Below are 26,614 nucleotides of genomic sequence, written 5' to 3'. Positions count from 1 at the left end.
GATTTCAAAATGGCTATATTTTACCTGAGGTACATTTAATGAGAAAGAATAAGTGAATACTAGATAGGGGATCAGTGTTGACATTTAGGGACTATAAGTTTGTGCAATTACATTTTACTAATTGATAAATGAGATATTGTTATTCTTTGAATTAAACTAAATCTCTTTCCAGAAATGGCATTAAATAAATTTCAGTACATGCTCATTTTATGTGGTTAAGATTCGGGGGGAATGTTAGAAAACTCAACATATTTATTAGAAGGGAAGACAGTTCAACCACAGGGTTGAGGTTTGAATGAGGTAAGCAAGTTGCCTAACGCATAAACCTGAAAGAGATATTTCACATTAGGGTCACCCAAGTGCAGGATTGATCCCTATAAGCAAAGATCTTAAATGTTGTATCCTTAATACTTTGCTTACCTCTCCGTTCTTCTGGTCCTTCCAAAAGAATTAATCTCAAGGTCTTTCAAGACATTTGTGCATATAGAGAGACCACCTAGACAGCAGTAATCGATGTGTGTTTTCATCTATCACTGTCCTAAACGCTCACCCAAAACCTCCATTTACATGCCTGTATCTAAGTCCATCATTTTCCCTTTGTCCCCACTGTGGTCTGTGTTCCTATTTTGATGATATTGACTCTGTCTTAGTTCCTTTACTCTAGTCTCATTCACTTTAGCCTCTTCAGTGTCCAGACCTCATGTGCAGCATGGGAAATATAATTTTCCTGTTTCAAGAAAGTGATGAAAGTGGTTTCTCACAGAGCCCAAGGGTGACATGTAAAACCCTGGGGCAGGCTTGGAACAAGCAGAGCCCACTAGCTATCAAGACAGGAGGAACACACAGGCCTTAAAGGACAACAGGGCGAGGTCAAATGAGTCAAGAACCAAAACTATAGACGACATGGCAGAGCAGACACATGGCATTGTGGATAGAGAGACCTAGAAATAAAGATCTGTCTCACTGCAGAGAGGAGCGGTCAAGTTAACTGGGGACCTACATGACACTACAGATGAGGTCCAATGGGGTCACATGGATTGTCCTACACAATACATAGGTTGGCTGGAATCAAAGCTAAAATTACAGTACAACAAATTACTTTGGGCCTGCAGAAGTCTGGATAAGCTTTGCTGAGGTAAAACATTAAGGGGATCCTATTTTGGAAACCTGGGATAGCTTTATAAATAGTGTTTCCAGTTAAAATTAAGAATGCCTATTTAACATTATTAACAATAAATATTTTTAATATAAAAATATTTGGGACATTGAAATATTGCACGAGGCATACTTATATACACACAAAACTTCTATCTGAAATTCATATTTAAATGGCAATTTTATATTTTTATTTGCTAAATCTGCAACAGTATTTATACAAGATGTTGGAAATCACCTTTACTAATTTTAGTACTAAACATTTCTTTCTAAAAGTTGATGGTGTGAAGTAGAGAGAAAAAATTCTTGGCTGCATGAACATTATTTTAACCCCAGTTTTTTTTTTTCCTCTTAAAAATAGACATGATTATAGTTGTAGGAGAACATATATGAGGTAATATATTAATTGCTGATCAGTGGTTTTGGAATATAGTAAATGTTTAGTAAGTTTCAACCACTGTTAAAATAAATGTTCATGAAGACATGCATAGGTAACAAATAAATAAATGTTCTTGGTAAAGCAGCACACCATGAGATTTAAAGTAATACTCAAACAGTTCATCACTATTTATTTGCTGCCTGAAGCTTAGGATCCATCCCACTCTATATGAGAAACAATTAAAACAAAATGGCATAACAAATCCCATGATAGTTGTGTGGAAACACCATCTTTTCTTTTCCAGGTAAAGTGGTAAAGTCTTGCAAGTGGCACTTGTTTCTTTGTCAAATGGGAGGCTGACAACACTTGGGCATGATTGACAAGTACAAAATCGCCTTCAGTAGCCAGACACCATGACAAATAAACACTCATGTGTGCTGCTGTTTGTATTGAGCAAGTGTTTAAAGAATTGAAAAACTCTATATGGGAATTAAAAACATGAAGATTTTTAGTAAAATTTGTTATCTTTTCTAAGATAAATTGTTTTTCTAAAGTTTATTTTTGTCTACTGAATGAAATTGTATTGGAAAAAATATCTTTAGAAAACATAACTCAACAGATTTTGATGGAAAACATTTTCTTTTAGTTATAATCTGTTGTGAACATCAGAACTTATTGAAATCTTCAATGTGACTGTAAAATATTTCTTCCTGTAGAATATAAGCATGTTTTCTGAAGTTTTATTAAAAATTGAAAGTTTCATATAATAGATATTTCAGATCATTTAACTGTTCTATCTTCTTTTATGTGCCGAATCTAAGTACTTTAGGATTAGGATTAAAAAACTGAGTACATAAATTAAAATTAATAAAGAAAATCTATTTTTGCTTGTGCAGCCACTGTCATTTAAATTCTAGAGCTCAGAGATGGAGTGTAGGTAAAGCAACTGATATATATTTTTTAATTTGATGTCCACAAAAATCAAATACATATGGTTATATTATTATAAATTGAGGTTGATCAAAGTGACACAACTCCTTAGGAAATCCTTTTTTTCAGACCTTAAATTATGTATCCATAATTGTATTTCTATAGCTTTAACCCATGGTATTCAGGAAGAAAAAGTAAGATGAATCTTTAGACAATAGCAAATATCTCTTAGATATATTTCAATTTGCATTGATTGGGTTAGCTATAACATATAAATACTAAGAAGAAACATCTCTGAAGTGAGCTATGAACAATTTAAATTAATTGAACTGTGGTGGAATTCCACAAGTCAAGTAGGTACTGGGAAAAAGGAAAATTCAGGTTGTTTGTCAGACTAAAAACATAATCTGAGTTAAGATACTATGTATATAAACCCTGAGGAGACTCCTCAATCTTCACTGAATGATGAAATCATGTAGAAGAAGTGCTTGTGATGTGTGCTACTGATTCTCACAGACTTGGGAGGATGGGGACAGCTTAGAAAAACACAGCCTGGTTAGAAAGGTAACCCTGAAGTCAGGTAAAAATTAATAATAATAATAATAATGAGTAGAAGACCAAAGGCAGGGAGACTATTTAGAGAGCTGTTGAAATAATCTATCATGAAAAAAATCAATATGTGAGTCCACAGATGATAGTCACATCTGAAGTGGAGACAAGTCAACAAACTTGAAAAACCTGAAGCCAGGATTTCTGGATGACTGGGAAGAGAATGGAATTCAAGTACACTCAAGGATCAGATCTTTTTATGATGTCATTAAAAAAAAATAATGAGATAGAAGAAGGAAAGAGGTGATGAGAAGGATGTTGACTACACTATTTTATAAACTGAATATGAGGGACATGTTAATAATAAATTCTAGTAAATTGATTTGCGATTATGGATTTTGATTTTAATGATTGTGGATAATCAAATGTTCCAAGGTAGTTAAACAATGGAAGTCAGTGAGACAAGCTGGGGGAGTGGATTAGATGCCAAGTGAGAGACATAATATGTGCAAAAGACACCTTATCTGTCATTTGAAATGATTTCACTGAGCTCTAGTGTTTACAGCAGGGCTGAGAAACACACAGAACAATAAAGGGTAAGCATATTACTATGCTAAAGCTAATAGCTAACTTCTCAGAAATTGTGTAAGCTGGTTGTTAGACACAGCTATCATTAAGTATTAAATTGTATACATTTTAAATTAAGTAGATTATTTTAAAAACAAATATAAATGAACTTAAAATGTATCTTTTAAAAATTATTTACTATATCTTGGCTGTTGTAAATAACTGCAATGAACATATAGAGGCATATGTCTTTTCAATTTAGTGTTTCAGTTTGTTTGGATAAATACACAAAAGTGGAATTACTAGGACTTTTGATGGTTACGAGATGGGAGGGGGTTGGAGAGATGAATTAAGGGGGGGAGGGATTAAGACATACTAATTGGTAATTACAAAATAAGTGGATTTAAAGTATAGCACAGAGAATACAGTCAATAATATTGTAATAACTATGTGTGGTATCAGATGTGTACTAGATTTATTGAATAAATCACTTTATAAGTAATATAAATGTCTAATCACTATATTATACACCTGAAATTAATAGAATATTGTAAGTCAATTATAATTAGAAATAAAATATTTTCTCCTATGTACCTATGCTCTTGAGGATATTGGCATCTATTGTTTCTCTAAGGTAGGAAAACTGCAATGATGTGCCACTGTGTAATTTTTTCCAACTTTACTTTCAGTGATATCACATTGGTAGCTTGAAGTTACACCAAGGTGATCAGCAAGTACAGCCGGTCCTCAAATACATCATTTTATTAAAAATTGTTCATTATGATGTCGATGAGAAAAATAAAATCTGTTCCCAGCCAGTACCACAAGAAAGACCGTGGTGCAGTATCTGTTTTATAATTAAGACTAGGGAAAGAAAATTTAGAGGCAAATGTTAGAACTTATGAAAACTCTTTAGCTATGTTCCAAATTCAATAAATATTTCATGATAACCTACTAGGTTTTAGGGTTTATGCTTTGTTTTTGAAACCCAACAATAAATAAGATAGAAAGAAACAGCTAGTAGGCATTTAAAATATATGTTGAAAACTAAATGACATTGTAGACTTTGCCGATTAGAAATTTATTCTCTAATTTTGGAGATGTGACAAGTTTTCATGGAAATTGAAAGGCTAAATAAAGGTAAAATTCAGGATCTCATTTAGAAAACCTGGTGGTAGGGCCAGGAAGGCAGTTATTTTAAGTTTCCTATGTTATTCAAATGAGCAACCAACATTGTAAACTCCTGACCTAACCAACTCTCTTTGCTCATTCCCTTTGTGTGCCATCCCATCTGCCATCCTATTCTTCCTTGTAAAGTATTATTTAGTTATATGTATTCTGTGGAAGAATACTTCAGGAGTTTGAGAAGTTCTCAGGTGCCACATTTTCAAAGAGCACAATTGGAATATCCAGGAGAACTTTGAATAACGCTTATACCCGAATGTTAAATCCTCCTCCACCAAAAATTTAGTTTAGTTACTATAAGATATGGCCCAAGTGCAACAATATTTGATGCTCCACAGATAATTCTAGTGTAGTCAAATTTGAAAACCACGGTCCTAGAATGATCCAATAATAAAGACCTGACAGTCAGATCAGACTCAAATTTATTTATTTATTTATTTAAATTAATTGTATTTTTAATGTAAAATTATTTTTATGTATTTTAATTGTGATATAATTGACATATAACCTAATTAGTTTCAGGTGTACAAATAATAATATGATATTTGTATATGTGGAGAAATGATCACCACAATAAGTCTACTTAATATCTGTCACCATACAGTTATAATTTTTTTCATAATGAGAATTTTTTTAATATTTACAAAATTTAATTACAGCTGGCATAAGATATTTTATTAGTTTCAGGTGTACAACATAATGATTAGACATATCTATAACTTATAAAGTGATCACTCCAATAAGTCTAGTACTCACTTGAAACCATAAATATTAAATTATTAAATTATTATTGACTATATTCCTTATGCCTTACTTTACAACACAGTGATTGTTTTTCTAACTAGCTTTTTGTACATCTTAATTCCTTCTCCTTTTTCACCACCCCCTAAAGCTCTTCCATCTGGCAATCACTAAAATGTTCTCTATATCTATGAGTTTGTTTCTGTTTTGCTCATTCATTTATTTTATTTTTTAGATTCTACATATAAGCAAAATCATATGGTATTTGTCTGAATTACTTTACTTACCATAATACCCTCTAGGGCCACTAATGTTGCAAAAGGTAAGATTTCATTCTTCTTATGGTTTAGTAATATTCCATTGTATTTATGTACTTTTTTAAATCTACTTGTTTATAGATGGTCACTTAGATTGCTTTCATATCTTGGTTATTGTAAATAACACTGTAATGAACGTGAGGATGTATATGTCTTTAATTAGATTAGTGTTTTAGATTTCTTTGGGTAAATATTCAGAAACTGAATTGCTGGATCCTTCTTTGCTTTTTGTTTTAGCCTTTATTTCAAAGTCTATTTTTTTTTAACTCAGTAGTTTTGATTTTATTTCTTGATATGTCCACATTCTACCAATACTTCTACCTTTGATTTATTGATCAGTAAAAAAAGACGAAACTAGGTGTTGTCTTATCTTTCCCTATTTTTTCTATTTTTTAAGTTAAATTTATTGGGGTGCTTAAAGTCTATTTTCTCTAATATAAATATTTCTACCCCAGCTATGTTCATTTCAATTTGCATAAAACATATTTTTCTACCCCTTTACTTTCAGTCTGTGTGTATTTTTTAATCTCATGGGGGTCTATTGTAGGCAGTATACGTATGGGTCTTCTTTCCTTATCCATTCAGCAACCCTAGTCTTTGGATTAAAGGATTTAATCCATTTACATTTAAAGTAATTATAGACAGGTATATAGTTAATATCATTTTCTTATTCATATTTCTTATCTTTTTCTTCTTCAGGAAGTACCATTAACATGTCTTCTAATACTGGTTTGGTGATGATAAACTCCTTTAACTTTTTCTTATCTTGTAAACTCTTCATCTGTCTTTCAATTCTACATGATAGCCTTGCTGGTTAGGGTAATCTTGGTTGTAGGTCTTTGCTTTTCATCGCTTTGAATATTTCCTGCCAATCCCTTCTGGCCTGCAAAGTTTCTGTTGAGAAATTATCTGACAGTCTTATAAGAGTTCCCTTGTAGAGAACTAACTACTTTTTTCTTACTACTTTTATGATTATCTCTTTACCTTTAACCTTTGGCAATTTAATTATAATCTGCCTTAATTATAATGTGGGCCTCTTTTGGCTCATCTTGTTTGCTCTTTCTCTTCTCCTTCTGGTACCCCTATAATGTGAATATTGATACCCTTGATATTGTCACAGAGGTCCCTTATTAAACTATTCTATTTTTTTTTCTGTTCTCATTGGGTATTCTCCACTACTTTGTCTCCCAAATCACTGATTTAATCCTCTGCTTCAACCAACTTATTGTTGATTCCCTCAGACATATTCTTCATTTCGATTATTGCATTCTTTATTTATGAGTGATTCTTTTGTATCTTTCTATCTCTTTTTTTTATAGTTCCCATGTCTTTGTTAAGGTCCTCATTGAATTCATCTACTCTTCTCCTAAGTTCACTGAACATCCTTACAAACAGTATTTTAAACTCCATATCTGGTAGATTGCTTGTCTCTATTTGCTTAGTCATTTTTCTAGAGTTTTGTCCTGTTCTTTCATTTAGGACATGTTTCTTTATCTCTTTATTGTGGCTGCTTCCCTTCATTGGTTTCTATGTATTAGGTAGAACTGCTATGTATTCTGGTCTTGGTAGAGAAGCCTTATGTAGTAGGTGTCTTGTGAAACCCAATGGCATAGTCTCTCATGTCACCTGAGCTGGATGTTCCAGAGGTGTCTCTTATATAGATGGTGTGTGCTCTCCTGTTTTAGTTGAACATTGATTGCTGTTGTTTGCCAGTAGTGCCTGGCCCGGGGTTGCTTAACAAGATTTACAGGGTGTGCCGAGATCAGCTGCTACTTGTTTGGATTTGTGAATCTTTGCAAGATTTAGAAAAGTACCCAGAATAAGCCAAAACAGGCAATTTATGTGAAAAAGTTTATGGAAGTGGCTTCTGTGGTCCTGAAAGTTGTGTGAGGCAGGGACTTAAGGAGTCATCAGGGAAGAGTGAATGATGTTAGCTATGTTGATAGAGAATCAGACTTAGCATCTGCCGGTGCCTGTAGGCTGGGTGAGTGGAGGGTTCAACGAAGGAACAAATGGCATCTACCAGCATTTCTGTTTGGGGGAAAATGTTACCCCTCCAGCTATCACCCTAAAGCTAGACAATTTACTTCCTCCCTGTATGTTCCTAGAGCTTTTTGAGCTACTACCATAGAGCTGGAGCTCAGTGTGAGTGAGTCCATCAGTGAATAAATTCATGCACGTGCCCTTTAAGATAGACGCCTGGTACTTCAGCAGCCCTCTGTCTCACTCAGGCACATTCCCCACTGGTTTTCACAGATGGGAATTATGGGGACATCTTTTTATGGCACTGGAACCTTGAGCTGGAGAGCCTGGTTTAGGGACCCCTGCTCCTCAGGGGATGTGGCTGGAGTCCCACAACCAAGAAGTCCCTCCTGTTTGTTAACCTCCACTGTAAATGTGGGGCCTTCCCAGTCTCAGTTTACATCTCACCCTTCATACTCATCTTGATGTATCTTGTTCTATATATCTTTAGTTATAGGACTTCTGTTTGGCTAGTGTTCAAGCAGTTTTCAAGGGTGGCTGTTCTGTGGTTAGTTGTAATTTTGATGGGGTCATGGAAGAAGGTGAGCAGTGTTTACCTACTCCTTCATCTTGACCAGAAGTTTAGATGCAATTTAAATGTAAAGAAATTCCTTACTAATAACACAAATATAAATGGTTTCAGGTGACAAACATGTCAGGTGGGGATAGTGGTGTATTGGAGAATGCATGCTCCTCTGCTCCGTCCGACAGAAGTTACGTGGATTGTGCAACCAGTTTGCTACACCGAATTTTTGTTCGAAGGGAAAATATAGATTGCATTTGTATGTGCAGCCTGCCAATTTTTAAATTTTGGCAACTAATTCACTTTATAAAAACAGAATAAGCTTAATAAAATCTGTCTGTTATCTGAATTCAGTCAAAGAGAATGTGAGATTTTGAGTTTTCTCTTAGCTAGGAGTCATTCCTGTTGGTACCTCGCATACTTCTGCAGCTATTCAGGGTTCTTTTCTCAGAAGCTTCATTTAGGTTTACTCCAATAAAAATGTGACAGTTCTGTTTCCAACACACTTATAAACAATTAAGGAATATTTTCTCAGTATTAAAAAATTTTACACCCAGTGTGAATATAACACAGGTATTAGTAGACATTTCACCTTTTATCACCACAATGAAGAATGGGTCTTAGTTTATTAATACCATATACAAAACACCCAAATCGAATTTTATAGTTCTTGTGGAATCACAATAATTAGCAATTTCTTCACTTCCCACTGAGCAAGACAAATTGAGGATTAGCTTTTCTTAGCAGATTACACATTAGAGAGAAAAATATAAAACAGCAAAATAAAATGGTTGCTAAGTCTTCCCAAACAAATTTTTCAAGAGCTCTAATGAGCTCGCTCTCCTGCCACATTTACAACTAGCCACCTAAGAATAAGTCAGAGAAGTTTTATATTGGAGGAACTTTATTTTACCTCTAAATATATAATAAAAAGTAGGCCAATTGGTGTTTACTGAAGCTATTTTAGTTCAACTGGAAAAAATTAACTGTATTTTAGAAATAACCCTTGAAAAGTTAGTCTTCCTTATTTTGCATAGAAATAAAAAAGACTTTCAATTTGAAATAAACTTATTTTTTTTAATTGCAGAAATCTATTTTTCTGTCCTCACTTCACACCTCATCTCCATATAATGAAGCCTCTCATCCATTACCCTGACAACTTTTTCATTTTCCATTACCTCTCTCTGACTTCATTCCCTCTTTGTCCCACCTAGCATTTACATTCTTGATTTGTAATCAAATGTCTGTGGGAGCAGACACATGAGGCAGGAATGTAATGCCAGGGGAATGTACAGAGCAACTGACCCCTGCTTGTAATGAACCACAGAAGGACATTTAAGACACCTCTCTGGATGACTGTGCTGGAGAAGAGAAGGTAAGGTGATGGGACATATCTGTGGATACTTGACATTTTCTGTTTCTTATTGATCAAAATCTATCCAAGGTGAGTCCCCTCTTACCCTCCTTATAGTTCGGGACTGTGTCACTGACTATGTTGACAGTTGTCTGGAAAAGCATATACTATACACTATGGCGTGATTCTTCATTCAAGTTTGCAAGTGATAGGAGGACCCAGAACTTCTGGGTTGCCATAGACAGGCCTCTGGCAGAAGTACCAGTTTATAGAGAGCAGGTCTTCATGACTGTGGACAGCTGCTATGGCAAAGCAAGAGGACCAGGCACTGAGAAACAGATGAGTGCAAGAGAATCTGAGGAAGAAATTGAAAAGTTATGTTTTATATACAGACCAAACAGTCCTTTTAATAGAGAGTAAAACATGTGAATTTCAAAATAAAGGCAATGTTTGACATCCAGTTCCTGATATGAGGCCGCAATATTAATAGATATTCAATCTAAAATAACTAATAATATTTACTTTCATTAGTAGAATTGACTTTGGGTTAGTGTTTTCTTTTTCAGAATAATTTTCTTGACTATGGCAACATATAATGATATTTTTTTCAGCAAATTCTTTTCAATAGTATTTACAATTCATTTTACTTCATTACTAAAATATTTTTCTTAGGAACTCTGACATATTACTTTCTCTACCATGCCTCAAAATGAAATGGGAAAATTTTCAAAAGAGAATGTCAGACTTAAGGACAGCTCTGTCTAATATAAATATAATATTACCAAAAATGTAGCAATATATTAACTTTTAAATTTCACAGTAGTGATAGTAAAATTTTAAATATAAAAAATAAAATTAATTTTAGTAATATAATTTATTTAATCCAATATATCAAAAACATGATTATTTCAATACATAATCTATATGATAAAATGTTATTGATTAAAAGAATGAGATTGGCCACAGGATGGGGTGAAATATTTGCAAAAGAAATATTTGGTTTAAGGACTATTATTCAACATATAAAAAGAAGTCTTAGAATTCAACAATAAGAAATTGACAATCCAATAAAAAATAGGCCAAAGACCTGAACAGACACCTCAACCAAAGAAGATAGATAGCAAGTAAACACATCAAAAGATGTTTCACATCATAAGCTATTATGAGGTAATTGCAAATTAAAACAACAATGATATGTTACTACACCTCTTATAATGATAAAAATCTAAAACCCCGATAACACCAAATGCTGATGAGGATGTGGAACAACAGGAATTGTCATTTATTGCTGTTGGAAATGTAAAATTGTACAGATACTTTGGAAGAGTTTGGCAGTTTCTTACAAAATTGAACATACTCTGATTATATGACCCCACAATCACACTCTCTGGTATTTACCAAAATAAATTAAAAATTTTGTCAGCACTGAAACCTGCACATGGTTGTTTATAGCACCTTCATACTTAATTTCCAAAACTTAGAAGCAACCAAGATATCATTCAGTAGGTGAATATATAAATAAAACTGTGGTAATCTAGCTAGTGGACTATTATTTAGCACTAAGAAGAAATGAGCTATCAAGCCACGAAAAGACACAGAGAAAACTTCAGTGTGTATTACAAGTGAAAGAAACCAGTCTGTAAGTCAAAAGGTAAAACTATGGCTACAGTAAAAAGATCAGTGGTGGATTATAACATGAGTACAATTCAAGGGTTTAGAGGGGAAGAAGGGATGAAAAGGTGAAACAGAGGGTTTTTTTTAGGTCAGTGAACTATTCTGTATAATATCTTGTTAGATAACTGTCATTTTACATTTCTTCAAATCCAGATAATGTACAATACCAAAGGCAATTCTAATGTAAATTGTAGGCTTTGGGTGATAATGTGTCAATATACATTCATCAATTGTAACGAATGTACCACTCTAGTAGGAATGTTGATAATTGGGGGGCGGGGCGGGGTGTAACCAATGCCTGTGTGGAGGCAGGAGTATATTAAAAATCTCTGTATCTTCTTCTTAATTTACTATGTACCTAAAACTGCTCTAAAATATCAACTTTATTAATCAAAATATATTATCAAAATATTTTACATAAGTGAAGATACAGGCACGTGTATCTTATATACACAAATGTTTAATTTAGTATAACTTGTACATCGACGTAAGAATTGAGTGTTGTTTACTTTTCAATTTAGTAAAGAAAACATCTAGGCAAAATTTGAATAAACACTCACTTGAAAACTAAAAAATTGTAATACGAGTGTACTTTAATTTTAAATTCACTGTAAGCTCCCATTACTTCATTAGTTCCTTTTAAAGTAGACTGTTTCTCATATTTACTATTGTATTCACAGTTTTTACCATCTTTGTGTACATTAGGTACCTGGTAAATAGATGAATGAGTAAATATTTTCACCTACTTCATATATTTGTTGGGAATTTGGTCTTTGGCTATTTCAAATGTTGAAATACAGTGCTAAAGTAACATCATAAAAGTCAGGAATGTATGAGTATATGGAAAAATAAACATTTCTCTTAATTATATGTTTATTTCTGTAAGTATTGGAAATATATGTGACCTAGAGTAAAATCTCAAATGCCAGAAAGCATTTGGCCTGTTTTTAAGTTGTCCATTTCCAAAGCTCCTCTCACTAAGTAGAAGCGTAGAGTTAAACTGCAAAATGCCTGGTGCTTTAGATTCACACTTCACTTCACCGTGTAAAGTATAATGTTTGCAAGAAGAGATGAGAAACATGAATTTTCAAATGATTAAAAAGATATCTCCAGTGATGTAAAAAAAAAACTTTATAAATCTAATTTTTTTTTGTTTCAAAATTGGGCTCACACGTAGAGATTAAAAACTTGAGTCAAGCATAATCTAATTTAGAGTTGTTCCTGCTTAGCACCCACATTTTTTTCAAATAATCTAATGCTAACCCTAAACTCTAGAATTCAAATTTTTAAAAGTCAGTTGAGAAGTTAATTTAATTAATAGATTATCATGTTGCAAAATGGTAATACATGTGAGATTGTAGAGAGAGTTCCATTATATTTTTGTTTGGAGGCTAAATTAAGAATGTTCACAATGACTGAGATTCAACTCTGTACCAAGCACTATTTACTTATTTATTTAGCTTTATTGGAATATAATTGACATCTAACATTGAGTGAATTTACACAGGTACAATGTGTTAATTTGATGTATTTATATATTATAAAATGATTACCACCACAGCATTAGCCAATTCCTCTCTCCTTTCACGTAACTACTATTTTTGAAGTAAAAACACTTAAGAGCTACTCTCTTAGCAATTTTCAAATATGTAATACAATATTAAAAGCTAAACTAACCATGCTATATATTAGATCCCTGGAACTTATTTATTTTAAAGCTGGAAATTTGTACTCCTTGACCAATATCTTCCCATTTTCCCCATTCTCAGCCCCTGGTAAACACCACTCTACTCTGTATGATTTCAAGTATTTTCCCCAATTCTATAGGTTTACTCTTTATTTTGTTGATTATTTCTTTTATTGTGTGGGAGCTTTTTAGATAGATGTAGTTTCACTTATTAATTTCTGTAATGTTGGTGTCATTTTAAAAAAAAGATATTGCAAACATATGTTCTTTAAACTCTTTCCCTATGTTTTCTTCCATAAGTTTTATGGTTTCAGGTCATATATTTAAGTCTTTAACCATTTCAAGTTAATTTATTTAGAATGATGTAAAATAGAGATCCATTTTCATTCTTCTGCATGTGGTTTTCCAGTTTTCCCAACACCATTTGTTAAAGAGATTTTTTTTTTTTATTTTCTCATTGGTATTCTTGGCTCTCTTGTTAAATATCAGTTGAACCAGGAACTTTTCATCACTCAAATACACCTTATAAAGTAGAAATCACCATTTACTCTTATTCTATACAAAATATGTTGAAGCTTTAGTGAGTTCAAGTAATTTACCCAAAATGACACAAATAGTAATTGGTCAAATCAGTTTTGGGAGGTTCCTCAAACTGCATCCTGCATTCCCTACACGAAACTGTTGTAGTTAGGCAGGAGACAAAAGGCAGTTGGCAAATATGAAAACATACTTCTTAAGGTCAAACATACCTAAGTCATGTCAGTACACAACTAAATAGGGCGTAAAGCAAACAAATAATAGCAGCACCATAACACCTCTTTTCATCTAAAAAAAAAATTCAGCAAATAGGGCATTTTTAAATAGACTGGCACTGTTAGAGATGGAGCCAGTCTAAACAAGCTGATTGATATGTCAGAAATATGTGCTGGTAAAAGTGAATGAAGTGGTAGCACCATGTTATATTGAATAACAGTGGTGATAGTGGACAGCCTTGTCTTGTTCCTGATCTTAGAGGAAATGTTTTTAGTTTTCACCATTAAGTGTAATGTTGGCTGAGGGTTTGTACCCCTAGAATAAAGCCCACTTGATAGTGGCCTCTGATCTTTTTAATATGTTACTGTATTTGTTTTGCTAGTATCTTATTTAGGATTTTTGCATCTATGTTCATGAGAGATATTGGTCTGTAGTTTTATTTTTTCATGTTATCTTTCTAGGTTTTGGAATCAGGGTAATATTGGCTTCATAAAATGAGTTAATAAGTATTGCCTCCTCTTTGACTTTTTTGGAAGAGTTTGAGGAGAATAGGCATTAAATCTTCTTTGAATATTTGGTAGAATTCACTGGTAAAGCCATCTGGTTCTGGACTTTTATTTTTTGGTAGATTTTGGATGATTGTTTCCATTTTCATACTGCTGATTGATCTATTTAGATTTTCCAGTTCTTTCTGATTCAGTATAGAAAGATAGTATTTTTCTAAGTTCTAATCTATTTCTTCTAGGTTATTAATTTGGTGTTATATACTTTTTCATAGTATTCTTTTATGATCCTTTGTATTCCTGCAATGTCTTTTATAATTTCTCCTCTTTCATCCCTGATTTTGTTTAATTGAGTCCTTTTTCTTTTTTCTTTTGTGAATTATTTGGGATTTGTCAATTTTATTGACCTTCTCAAAGAACCAGCTCTTTGTTGCATTTATTTTTTATATTGTTTTATTATTTTCAATTTCATTTATCTCTGCTCTAATTTTGATTATTTCTTTCTGTCTGCTGACTTTAGACTTCATTTGTTCTTCCTCCTCTAGTTTCTTAAGATGAAGCATTCGGTTGTTTATTTGGGCTCATTCTTGTTTTTGGAGTTAGGCCTGTAATAATATAAAATTTTTTCTTATAACTGTTTTTGCCATGTCCCCAAAGTTTTGTATGTTGTAAAAAACATTCATTTCTATGTATCTCTTGATCTCTCTTTTTATTTCATCTCTAACCAAGTCATTCTTCAGTAGCATGTTGTTTAATTTCCATATATTTGTTGTTTTTCCTGCTTTCTTTTTACAGTTGATCTCCAACTTCAAAGGATTTTGATCAGAGAATATGGCTGGTAAGATTTCAACCTTCTATATTTGTTGAGGCTATTTCTGTGTCCCACTATGTGGTCAGTCCTTGAGAATATTCCATGTGCAGTAGAGACAAAAGCATAAGCAGCTGTTTTGGGATGAAAGGCTCTGTAAATGTCTAGGTTTCATGTCAAAAGCAGGAAAGAAAAAGAGTATTTTAATTTTTCTGGGATATATTTCTTTTTCTTTGTGTTTTGTCTTATCTGAATTACAATTACCTAAATCTTCTAATTCATTAATATTCATGATAAGGTCCGTTATTATTAATTCATTAGCACTCATAACAAAGACCTCGCTAGAGGCTTAAGAAGTAGAAGGTAAGAAGCACACTCTGATCCCCAAAAATTGTAGCAAGAGATCAACTGGGAATATTCACCCTCTATCATACCAGAGACAGTATTATAAAAATTATCTTCTATAGTTTTTTTAAAGCAAGCAGTTATGTCCAGCTGGTCTAATGTGTCATTTAAGGATGTCATTTCCTTATTGATTTTCTGTTCGGATGATCTGTCCATATCTGACAGTGGGGTATGTAGATCCCCTGCTATGACAGTGTTTTATTTTGTTTCTCTCTTTAGTTCTATTAGTAAGTTCTTCATATATTTTGGGCCTCCCTGATTGGGAGCATAGATATTAATAGTATTATGTGTTTGGTGTATGATTCCTTTTATCATTATTAGGTGTCTCTCAGTATCTTTCTTTACCTTTTTTATTTTGAAGTTTATTTTGTCTGATATTAGTACTGCTACTCCCACTTTTCTCTAAATGCCATTTGCTTGAAATATTATTTTCCACCCTTTCACTTCGAGTCTATATTTGTCTTTAGATCTTAGATATGTCTCCTGAAGGCAATATATGATTGGATTTTATTTTTTGACCCAATCTCCAATTCTGTGCCTTTTTATTGGTGAGTTCAGTCCATTTACATTTAGGGTTGTTATTGAAACATGAGGTTTTCCTATAGCCATTTTATCTTTAGCTTTCTGGTGTCTTGGTGTTTCCATCGCTTTCTTGCCCTTGTGTTTCTGTTTCTCTTTTTAAATTTTGGTTGGATTTTGTGGAGTTACCTCTGATCCTTTTTGTTTTATGTTATATATTTCGATTCTGAATATTTGGCCTGTGGTTTCCATGACTAATATATATATATATTAGTCCATTTTCTTCTCTGTGTGCCTTATCTTCATTCCTTTTTGCAAATTTGCACTTTCGAATCATCCTTTCTTCTGTTATTGTTGTCTCAGTTTGTCCCTATGTATGCTGAACTTTCATTACCATCTTGCAATAGCAAATTTCTTACTGTTTAAGCTTACAATGCCCTGTTCTTTACAATGCCCTGCTTTTATCTGCCTGGTAGGTGCCTTACTCATAGTTATGTTTTTTTGTTTTGTTTTGTTTTGTTTTGTCATTTTGGTTTAGGTGAGCTTACCCCTTTCAGTATTTTCTGTACTGCAGGCCTCATAGTGGAGAATTCCTTCAATTTTTGTATGTCTGAAAAGGTTTTTATTTCTCCTTCATATCTAAAGGAGAGCTTTGCTGGATACATTATTATCAACTGTTAGTACCTTTCATTTAATAGTTTGAACATTTAATTCCACCCCTTTCTGGATTATAAGGTTTGTGGTGAGAAGTCCAATGATAATCCAATGGATTTTCTTTTATAGGTTACCTTCATCTTTTCCCTGGCTGCCCTGTGAAATCTTTCTTTGTCATTGATTTTTGATAATTTTAATACAATGTGTCTTGGAGAATACCTTTATGGGTTGAGATAATTGGGTATTCTGTTGACTTCTTGAATTCCAAGCTTTAGTTCGTTTCTTAGCATTAGGAAAGTCTCATCCACTAGTTGTCGGAAAATGCTTTTGAATCCTTGTTCTTTTTTCTCCCCTTCAAGAATGCTCACTATTCTTATGTTTCCTTTCCTGATGGTGTCAGCTAGTTCTTATAATTCTCTTTCATTATTTTTTATTCTTCAGTTTCTCTCCTCTTCCCTCTGATTTATTTCTAGATTTCTATCTTAGATATCACTGATCTTTTCCTCCATTTGGTCGACTCTATGTCCCAAGCTTGCTATTTCAGTCTTCATCTTTTTTAGTGTGTTCTTCATCTCCAGAAGTTCTATTTGGTTCTTTTTCATGTTTTCAATCTCCTTGCTAAAGAAGTTATTCTGCCCTTCTAGTTGTTTTTTCAATTCCTGAAATTGTTGATATGAATTGTTTTGGATCTGAGTTTTTTCATAAGTACTATCCTGAATTCTCTGTTATTTAAGTTCATATTTCTATGATTTTAAGCTTATTTTCTGGAGATTTTTTTCTTTCTTTCTGAGATGCCTTGTCGCTTTGATTGTTCATGGTGGTTAATGAACTATTTCTCCACCTGAGCCTTAATGGAAGTATATTCTGCTCCCCTCCCCCCCAAAAGGAATATTTAGTATATAAAGTTCTCTATTTAGCCTGTTGCTAAATAGACATTTTTCTTTTGGTTTCCAGTAGGTGGCACCTAAGCTTCTTGCATCCCTGCTTTATAGTCTTAATAATGCCTTTTTTTTTTCTTATAAATATTCAATTGCAATAGCTATTCTCAGTCTTAGTCCCTGTCAGTGTTAATGACAGTTTTTGTAGCATTTGCTCAGATTCTTCTGGGGTTCCAAAGTGTTCAGTCTTGGAGGATATTGGGGGTGTGGCTCTTTTGATTAGGGAATGGAGGTTGTTGTTCAGCCACACACTTTGCAACCACACCTGGTAATATTCACTTCTCACTTCTCTGCTTTCTTCCCCGATCTCTGGGCACTGCTGCTGCACGGAGCTTGTATTTTTCTCTGCACCTTCAGGGAATCCTCTGCACCTTCTCCCCTCCCTTTCCTCCTATAGGGAGCTCTGGTTGCAAGAGGCAGCTTCTTTTTTTTTCTTCAGTCTACCACCTGACCTGGGGTTCAGACCTGTGGTAGCTCTTATTCGTAGATCCCTCTCTCAGACGTACTTGCATGCAGGTTGGATGTTTTTTGGTTGAGTTTTATATGTTCAGCTTTTTGCTGTTTCAAAGAGAGAGATCTCGGGATATCTCTCACTCTGCCATGCTTCTGAAATCACTCCCATGCTTAGCATTTTTGTAAAGGTATGGAGGTCATGGCAACTCAGAGAGTGGTGTAACATGAAGGGTAGTGTGGTAGAACATAAAGCCAAAGAGGTAAAGAAACTAGCTAATATAATGTCTTTCAAGTAAGATGAAAGGTTCTGAGTGGATGAGGAATGTTGGACTGTTTAAGAAGGGTAGAGAGGTGTACTAAATTATGATTTAGATGGACCACTTTAACTACTACAATAAGAATAAAATGCAAAGATGAATCAGATATTGTCCTAATATCAATAAACTCACACATAATTTCAAAAAGTAATATGGATATAGGTTTAATGTAGTGAGATAAGTGATATTGGAGAACCCAGAGTTCTGTGAGAGTTGGGAGTAACAAGTAAGACTTATTTTAACTCTTCAGCTTCCTCCAGTCTGAATTCCATTTTTGGAAGTCCACTGAAATAATTTTAGCTAATGATACTGATGAATTTTATGTTGCCAAACCCCATGTATTTTATTGTCATCATCTTACTTGGTGTCTCAGTAGTAGTTATAACTTTTCAATTTGCCCTTCTTCTCAAGATATTTTTTTAAATTTCTATTGTCATTCATTGTCAATAATGTTCTCTTATTTCTTTTTATAGACACTCGCATTGCAAGCTTACCTTCCTCTCTCTTAGTCAGTGAGTTGTTAAGTCTCTAACGAGGGATGTCACATTGAACAATTCAAGGAGTTCATTCACAACATAGTCTAAGGGACTGGTCGTTTTTAAAGTTAAATAATACTATCTGGTCTGGCACAAAATGAAGTAATTCATCTGTCTCCTAGTCTTTCACATGTTTTGCTTTTCTTTTTAAACAATCTTAATCATGCATGAGTCTTTAAATAAAATTTATTTACAAGTATATTTCTCTATGCTAGAATGCCTTGCTGTATAATACACTCACATTCAGTTGACTGCTTGACATCTCTGGAGCTGAAGAACTCTATAAATAAGATGAAGGATGCATTAGAAAGCACTGGAAACAGAACATCTTAAATGAAAAAAGGGAATTAGTAAGCTCAAATATAAAAATATATAAACGACTCAAGTAGAAGAATAGAGAGACCTGAGAGTTAAAAAAAGAAGAATTCTACAAGATCTGACTCCATTAGAAAAAGCAAAATAAGAATAATACACATACCGGAAGAAGAAGAGAGGAAGAAGAGAACAGACTATTAAAACAAATGCTCAATGAAAGCTTCTCAAACCTGTGGAGAGTTGGACCATTTAATTCAAGAAACTAACAGAACATCTAATTATCTCAATGCAAAAAGACTGTCTCCAAGACATACTATAGACATACTATGTTAAAACTATCAAAAGTTTATGAAAAAAAAAATCAAGACAGCCAGGGAGAAAAATGACTTTAACTAACAAAGGAATCTTCATTAGATAATCAGTTTTTTTTTCCCAGTAGAAACCATACAAGCCAAGAGAGAGTGGGATAAAATATTCAAAATATTGAAAGACAGAAACCGTCAGCCAAGAATAGTAAATGTAGCAAAATTATCCTTCAGATCTGAAAGAGAAGTAAAGGCTTTCTCAGACAAACAAAAGCTGAGGGAATTCACTACCAATGGGTATACATTACAATATGAGTTGAAAGGAAATCTTGCACCTGAAATAAAAGGCAAAAAGATACAAAACACTGAGCAAAATGACAGACAGACACACAGAAACAGGAAATTGCATCTCTAGTCCAGAATGGGGTATTAAATACTGAAATATAACTTAAAAGTTAAAGGGGAAAAGACATTTTTAAAAAAATTATAACGTAATTTGGAAAAGAATGCACAAGATAAAAAATGGAATAATTTGTAACAACAAAAACAAAAGAGAAGGGAGGGAAGGACTAAAGTTGCATAGTTTAATGGAGATAAGATGCAACCAGAAAAAAAAAAAGGACTATTGTATGTATGAAACTTTTTTTTACATAAACCTAATAGTAACCACAATAGAAAATCTAGAGCTGAGACATAAAATTTAAAAAAAAATAGGAAACATGAAAAATTTCCACAGAAAAACACCAAACTAAATAGGAGACAGAAACACAAGGGAAAAGAAACAATGCAGATGTGCTAACCAGAAACAAAAGATATAGTATATTCATATATTAATAATAACTCTAAATTTAAATGGGCTAAACTCACCAATCAAAATGCACAGAGTAGCAGGATAGATTAAAAAACAAGGCCTAACCATCATGTTTCTTTCAGGAGATCCGTCTCAGCTACAAAGACAAATTATAGGCTCAAATGAAGGATAAAAAATGATACTCCAAGCAAATGCTATCAACAGAAAAGCCAGTATAGTCATAATGATATCAGACAAAATAGATTTTAAGATTAAAAAAAGGTAATAATAGAGGAGAAAATTCATCAAGAAGACATAACACATCAGTATATATGCACCTATCCCAGAAGCACCAAAATATATAAAACATTTAATAATAGACCTAAAGGGAGAAACTGACAAAAATGCAACTATTGAAGGGGATCTGAATACCTCACTAATAGTAATGAATAGATCATGCAAACCCAAAGTCAACAAGGAAATAACAGTCTTAAATAACACGTCAGAACAAAAGAAAAATCTATATTTATAGAACTTTCTATCCCAAAATAACAATATACTTATTATTCTCAAGTGCACGTGAAACCTTCTCAAGGATCAATCATATGTCATGAAACAAAAATAGTCTCAATAAATTAAAGAAGATTGAAATCATTACAAGCATATTTTTCAACTCCTATGTATGAAATTGGAAATTAACTACCAGAGGAAATCTAAAAAAACCTCACAAATATGTGGAAATTAAACAATATGTTACTGAACAACTATTGGGTCAAAGAAGAAATAAAAGGAGAGATAAAAAATACATAGAGATGAATTAAAATGAAAATATGACATATCAAAATTTTAGTGATGCAGCAAAAGTGGTACTAAGAGAAAAGTCTAGAGAACTATAGATCCACATTAAGAAACAAAAAAAAATTTGCAAATAAAGAACTAAATAGAGAAGAACAAATGAATCCCAAATTCAGCAGAAGGAAGGAAATAATAAAAATTAGAGTGGGAATAAATGAAATAGAGATCAAAGCAAGAATAGAAATAAATAATAAAACTATGAGCTGGTTGTTTGAAAGCACAAATAAATCTGGCAAAACTCTGGCTAAACTTTCTAAGAAAAATACCGAAATGAATAAAATCAAAAATGAAAGAGGACAAGTTACAATGAACACCACAGAAATACAAATAATTATACTAAGATCCCATGAAAGACTATAAACCACCAATGTAAGAGAAATGTTAAAGTTCTTAGAAATATAAAACCTTTAGAAAATGAATCATAAAGAATTAGAAAACCTAAACATATTGATCACAAGTGAGAAAAATGAAACCAATAATCAAAATCTCCTCCCAAAAAAATTAAGTCCAGGATTAGATGGCTTCACTGGTGAATTTTATAAAATATTCAAAGATTTAATAGCTATCATTCTTAATTCTTCCAAAAATTTGGAGAAGTGGAGTACTTCTAACTCATTATATGAGACCAACGTTACCCAGATATGAAACCAGAAAAGGACAATGCAAAAAATAAAATTATGGGTGAATATCTATAATGAACATAGATGCAAATATCCTAAATAAAATACTAGAAGAATGAAAACAACAATAAATTAAAAAGATAATATTACATGAGCAAATGGGATTCATTCCAAGGATACAAAGGTGGTTCAACATATGCAAGTCAATCAATGTGATACACAAAATTAACAAAATAAATAATAAAAATCATATGATCATATCAATACATGTAGAAAAAGAATTTGACAAGATATAACATCCATTTATGTTTAAAACAGTAAATAAAATGGATATAGAAAAAAAGTACCTCAACATAGTTAAGGCCATATATGAGAAAATCTCAGCTAATATACTCAATGGTGAAAAAACTGAAAGCTTTTTCTCTAAGATTAGAAACAAGACAAGATGCCCACTCTACCCACTGTTATTTAGCAAAGTACTGGAAGTTCTAGTCAGGCACTTAGGCAAGAAGAAGAAATAAAAGGCATCTAAATTGGGAATGAAGAAGCAAAAATGTCATCACTTACAGATGACATGATTCTGTATATAGAAAACTCTGAGGACCCCACAAGTAGACTATATTTTGTGTGTGATGTCAGATAGTGACGTTCCAGTTTTTCCAACACCATTTATTGAAGAGACTCTCCTTTCTCTGTTGTATGTTTTTGGCTCCTTAGATGAAATTTACTTGTCCATTTTTGTGTGGATTTATTCTTTCAATTCTATTCCATCTATCATTGTGTCTTTTTTTTTCTATCAATACTATAGTGTTTGTTTATTGAAACAAATATAATAAAATTGTGTGTTATAAAATCAATACACAAAAATGCATTGCATTCATTATAACAACAAAATAAAAAAAATAATTGAAGAAAGTTTATTTTACAATTGCAACAAAAAAGATAAGCTACATAGAAATAAACTTAACAAAGTAAGACAGGTATACTAAAAACTTTAAGTAATTGTTGAAAGAAATTGAAGAATACACAAGAAGTGGGAAGATATTTTATGTTCATGGATCAACATAAAACATTGTTAAACTGTATATTACCTAAAGCAATATATGGATTTAATTCAATCACCATTAAAACTCCAATGGCATTTTACACAGAAGTAGAACAAAAATCCTTAAATTTCTATAAAACCACAAAAGACCCCTAAATAGCCAAAGCAGTTCTGAAGAAAAAAAAAATTGAAGTATCAACTACCTGACTTCAAACTATACTACAAAGCTAGGATAATCAAAACACTATGATATTGATAGAAAAAAAAAAAAAAGACTCAATGATAGACGGAATAGAGTTGAAAGAATAAATCCACACAAAAATAGACAAGTAAATTTCATCTAAGGAGCCAAAAACATACAACAGAGAAAGGAGAGTCTCTTCAATAAATGGTGTTGGAAAAACTGGAACGTCACTATCTGACATCACACACAAAATATAAACTTAAACTAGATTAAAGACTTAAACGTAAGATCTGAAACACTAAAATACATAGAAGAAAAGAGGCACTAAACTTATGGACCTTGGTCTCAGGTCATTTTTGTGATCTTGACCCAAAAGGCAAGGGAAGTAAAGCAAAGTAAATAAGCAAGACTACATCAGACTGAAAAGCTTTCACACAACAACAAAAAAATCAAGAAAAAAAAATGGGAGAAGATATTTGCAACCAATGCTTTGCATAAGGTGCCAATAACCCAAATATATAAAGAACTCATAAAATTCAACAACAACGACAACAAAAACAATAAAAATATAAGCATAGGACATAGATAAATACTTTCTCAAGGAAGACATACAAAAGGCCAATTGATAAATGAAAATTACCTGGCATCTTAGCTGTAAAGAAAATGCAAAAAAAAAACCTCAATGAGATATCACCTCATACATGTTAAAATTGCTACTATCAATAAGACAAGACATAATAAGTGTTGCAATTCTCATACACTGCGAGTGAGAAAAACTTGACAGGATTATTCTTCCTGATGTGGGAAAATGAAGGCATAACACCATTACCTGCAATTAGAAGAGTTATTGGAGGCATTAGGAGTCATTTCAGTGTATACCATGATGTTTTGGTGTCTCTTACTGTAAACAAAAGGTTAGTAGCTGTGTCTCTCCAGCTGTTTACTTGTGCCAAATGTCTGAGTAGCCCAAACTACTTAGCTACGTATTAGTACCACATAAACTCCCAGCTTCTGCTTATTGAGAGAGCTGTTAATCTCTATCGAATGTTGCACTGAATGTCTTTAAGATTTTAATTAAAATAAATTTGCTAAGCGGGTTGTATGTAAGTGATGATATAAGGATTAGTCAAATGGAAGCAAAAATACATGATTACTCTTCTAAATGATTTTTAAAATGCCTACAGCACCTGGTATTTCTAGGTGGTCTCCCATTCAAGTACTAATGAGGCCCAATCCTGCTTTGCTTCCGAGATCAGATGAGATCGAGTATGTTCCGGGTGGAATGGCCATAGACTCTTCTAAATAATTTGAGCGACACTCTCAGGCTTTAGTTATACCACCTCCTCTCCACTATCTGTATTTCCTATCTGATTTTCACAGTTTCTCTAAGTTTCCAGTACCGATACATTATATATATAGTAAACAATTTCTATCAAAATTGAATCTTATAAAATGTAAAATATTCTTGAAAAACGTCAAGTATTTATAGTTATTGAAATAGTGTTATAACAGTTAACAATTATACAGTATCTTACAAATTATAAATAATAGCAGTTCGTGCATGTATTGAATTTGAACAGTTTCAGATTTAATGCTCAGTTCTCTGCATAATTTATCCTTAATTTAGGATCTGCAGTCTGTATCCTCAGGCCATATCTCACATATGATTCATTTTTACGCACTTTAGCTCATTTATCCTTTCTAATTATTGCAAGAGGCAGTTATGTTTGTTATCTTAATTTTCTTGAAGAAGAAAGTAGGATCTAGATAGATCGTGAATTTACTGGTTTGTGGTGACACTAGGATTTTAATTGCAAGGCTATAGTTCCACAGGCCATGATTTTTGTAGTGGGCTTCTTTCTTTTTCTTTCTTTCTTTCTTTCTTTCTTTCTTTCTTTCTTTCTTTCTTTCTTTCTTTCTTTCTTTCTTTCTTTCTTTCTTCTTCTTCTTCTTCTTCTTCTTCTTCTTTTTTTTTGAATGAGTACAGATTTTGTTTTTATTTGTTTCCTATGTGGTAACTACTAACATCAGGCAACTGTACGAATAAAGATTTTGGTGATAGGACTGGCAAGGAGAAGGGGAGCATTTCAGAGTTCAGAGACCAGTTGAGTGAGAATATCTCTGGGCTTGAGAAAGCAGCCTGCTTTTGAGGGAGTTCTTGTAATCAATACCTTCTCCTTTTCCAAAGTGTTTACATTTCTCATACCAAGCAGTTCCTGTCATTTTGAGCTAAAATATTTTTGGATTAGACTTATAAGCTACCTATATAAATTGATGATATAGAGTTACTCATTCTGAAATAGAGAAAAAAATGCAAAACTCATAATTTTATAACAAAATTATTTTCTTAGTGTGATGAGATATAAGAAACATTTCTTTCTAAAAAATTTATATTTTCATAAGAAAGGGAGAGCATACACTCATACACGGAAGGTTTGCTAATTGCGGGGAACTATTTTTAGTTAATTATTTTACTTAATTATCAATGATGTTACAAAGATAAATATATTATCAACATTTTACAGAAAACTTTAGAATATTTAAATACCACATACAACTAGCATTTTGTTTGCATTCTTCTACCTTCTCCATTTTTGTCCTTAAAAGATAACACAGTAACATCTTCTTCCTTAATAATCAAATGTAGCATAAATTTAATTAAGAGCACTGTCTTTGTACTTATAATTTAAATAAGTGTATTAGAATTGTTAAACTGAAGCATTAGTATGCATTTTACCTGGATATTAAGGTGTACGCAAACTATAGAAAAAATGATAAAATAAGATCAGGACAGAAAAGGACATACTAAGACATTTTGAAACAACACAAAATGAGGTAATTGCCAGTTACCTATGAAAGCATAAATAGGTTAAAATTAATAAGAGAAATGTTTTAATTAGAAGGATCATATTTTAAGAAGTCTTAATGCAACTATTCAATTTCTCATTAAACATCTCTAAAGTACTTCTACTCCATATAAGAGAAAGAATTTAAAAAATAAAAAAAAAACTTTCTTATCTCTTTCTAAGAAAAGGCAAGTAAAAAAATATTTTTATGTTAAATGAAATACATATACTTGATATCAAAAGGGGGAGGGGAAATCTCTACTGATATCAAAGATAAATAAAAATAACTTTAAATACTTACCAGAGAAAGAAAAAGGCAGATTTTCTGTAAATTAAAAGCAATTAGATTGACGACAGAATTTCGATTATTAAAAAAGTAAACAGGGCAATAATTTTAAAGTCTCTAACTTAGAATACTTACACTAGTTTTACTATTTAGCTACATGTTGAGTGTCAGAATAAAGGCATTTAAGAAATATAAAGACTATCCCCTCAATCCAGTAACTATCCCAATAGTCTCTGTATCTATGAGCTTGTTTTTATTTTGCTTTTTCATTTATCTTGTTCTCTAGATTTCACATACAAGTGAAATCATATGGCGTTTGTCTTTCCCTGACAAACTCTACTCAGCATGATATACTGCAAGATTTAATTCTTTTTTTATGACTGAGTAATATTTCATTGT

At 32.5% G+C, this 26,614-nt stretch overlaps 1 pseudogene; it reads right to left on the bottom strand.

Moving 5' to 3' along the window:
* Positions 1 to 24,258: 24,258 nt before the first annotated feature.
* LOC118614775 lies at positions 24,259 to 24,377 on the bottom strand (annotated as a pseudogene).
* Between the last annotated feature and the right edge of the window lie 2,237 nt (positions 24,378 to 26,614).

Source organism: Rousettus aegyptiacus, unplaced genomic scaffold (genome assembly GCF_014176215.1).
Source record: "Rousettus aegyptiacus isolate mRouAeg1 unplaced genomic scaffold, mRouAeg1.p scaffold_m13_p_2, whole genome shotgun sequence".
NCBI lineage: Eukaryota > Metazoa > Chordata > Mammalia > Chiroptera > Pteropodidae > Rousettus > Rousettus aegyptiacus.
This window is presented reverse-complemented; position numbering and strand designations above follow the sequence as displayed.